Here is a 2,751-nt window from a genome sequence, read left to right on the forward strand (position 1 = left end):
CTGATTCCCTCACCTAGAATGGTGGCGGCAGCAGCCGAGAGCCGAGCGATCGATCGGCCTCGGCTGCCGGCATCGCTGGAACCCGGGACAGGTGAGTGTCCATTTATTAAAAGTCAGCAGCTGTAGTATTTATAGCTGCTGGCTTTTAATATTTTTTTTGTAGGTGGAATCCCTCTTTAAGATAAGGTGGAGCATGGCCATATATACATTGATGGGCAAGAAGAGAGACCTTATACTCAATCCTTGCAGAAACCGGAGCCAATGCAAAGATTTAAGAATTGGAGTGATATGCTCATGCTTCCGCACTCTAATTAGGATCCTCGTTCCAGAGTTTTGAATATACTGTAACCTCTGCATGCTCTTTCTCGGAATCCCAATGAGAAGTGCGTTGCAATAATCCAGCCTAGAGGAGACAAAGGCGTGAACCAACCTTTCAGCATCGGAAAAGGAAAGAATAGGACGAAGTTTAGAGATATTATGAAGATGGCAGAAAGAGGTCTTGCATACTTGATTTATATGTGCTTTAAAGGTGAGTTGGGAATCCATTTTTACACCAAGATTAGTGACTATGGATGAAGCTGGAATTTTAGAGCCTGAAAAGGCAATACTTGTTATCAGCGATGATTTAATCTTAGTTGCAAGAAATGTTGTTCCATCCACACTAAAGGCACAATCTCTCCCTCCTCCTAAAGGCTCTTTCATCCACAGAGAGATGCGTGAAGCCCAGGTGCACTGACCGACTCAGTGCCAGGAGGCATGGGAGGTGAGGGAGGCACGGGTGGGACTGCAAAGCTTGGAGGCAAACTTACAGGAGTCTTCTGCAAGTGCTCCTTAAAATAAAGTCTTTCTCTGAGTCTGGAGTCAATGAGGATGGCAAACGAGATCAAGCTCTCCAGCTCAGTGGGTATATCTCGGGCTGCTATATCATCCTTGATGGATTCTGAGAGACCATGAGAAAAAGCAGCCACGAGGGCCTCATTGTTCCAAGCAACCTCTGCTGCCAGAGTACGGAATTATATGGCGTAGTCAGCAACAGTTCTCGTACTCTGTTTGATGGACATGAGTCACTTGGCAGCAGAAGTGGAGCATGCGGGAACGTCAAATACCCTTTTAAAGGAGGCCACAAACTCAGGGTATCTCAAGACAACAGGTTTTTGTGTCTCCCATAGAGGGTTCGCCCAGGCCAAGACTCTCTCAGAAAGCAAAGATAACAGGAAACCTACTTTGCTTCTGTCCGTGGGAAATGCCTGGGTCAGCATCTCAAAGTATATCTCAACCTGGTTGAGAAACCCTCTGCATTGGACTGGATCACCCCCAAATCACTGGGGAAGCAGAACGGAACCATACATACCTCTTATAGAGGTAATACTCAAGGCGTGTGCCTGCACAGAGACTGGCGCAGCAGCAGGGACAGCCTTCAACACAGGTTGTACTGTAGCAGCCACAGTGGAAGATTCCAGGTAAGCCGTGCGACTCAGGAGCGTTTGTAACATCATGGCAAACTGATCCATGCGGTGATTCTTCTCATCCAATCTGGAAAAAATATTACCAGCAAGTGGATTGACTGCATGTTCTGAATTCATGACCTTCGCCTACTGACAGAAACAATGAATCAAACTGAGACAGAAGTACAGTTAAATCTCACTTGTTTATTATTAATAATAATAATAATAAAAGGTAAAACATAGTCAAAACATAGCCAAAGTTCAGGAACCGAAACGGATAGTCAGACAAGCCAAAACATCAGGGAGCCAGAGATGAGCATAGTAGAATAGCAAGCAGGATCTGTAGCCAGAAGGAATGTCAGCCAAGCAAGTCTTTAACAGGAACACAGGAGAGCGTCTCTAAAGATGTGACCAAGGCGAAGGCAGAGATCATCTGGGCTGAACGGCTTAAGTAGGCAGGGCTGACGAGCAGGATATCATCAACAGGTAAGTCACTGTGGAGAGATAGGAGCTGGCAATTAGCCAACAGCTGAGTGGCCAGCCCAGAGAAGGAAGGGCTGAGCCCAGCCCTGACACAACCCTTCTTTCCTATATACAATAACCACTTCAGCCCCGGACCATATTGCTGGTCAAAGACCAGACCACTTTTTGCGATTCGGCACTGCGTCGCTTTAACTGACAAATTGCACAGTCATGCGACGTGGCTCCCAAACAAAATTGAGGTCCTTTTTTTCCCACAAATAGAGCTTTCTTTTGGTGGTATTTGATCACCCCTGCGGTTTTTATTTTTTGCGCTATAAACAAAAATAGAGTGACAATTTTGAAAAAAACGCATTATTTTTTACTTTTAGTTATAATAAATATCCCCCAAAAATATATAAAAAAAAATTTTTTCCCTCAGTTTAGGCTGATACGTATTCTTCTACATATTTTTGGTAAAAAAAAAATCGCAATAAGAGATTATTGATTGGTTTGCGCAAAAGTTATAGCTTTTACAAAATAGGGGATAGTTTTATGGCATTTTTATTAATAATTTTTTTTTTTACTAGTAATGGTGGCGATCAGCGATTTTTATTGTGACTGCGACATTATGGCGGACACTTTGGACATTTTTGACACATTTTTGGGACCATTGTCATTTATACAGCAATCACTGCTATATAAATGCAGTGATTCCTGTGTAAATGACACTGGCAGTGAAGGGGTTAACCAGTGGGTGGCAGTGTAGGGGTTAAGTTTCCTAGGGGTGTGTTACTAACTGTTGGGGACTGGGCTTTCATTTAGTGAACACTGATCTCTGCTTCAA

This window comes from Lithobates pipiens, unplaced genomic scaffold (assembly GCF_037356315.1).
Source record: "Lithobates pipiens isolate NorthernLeopardFrog02 unplaced genomic scaffold, aLitPip1_a1.2 Scaffold_18, whole genome shotgun sequence".
In the NCBI taxonomy this organism is placed as follows: Eukaryota; Metazoa; Chordata; class Amphibia; order Anura; family Ranidae; genus Lithobates; species Lithobates pipiens.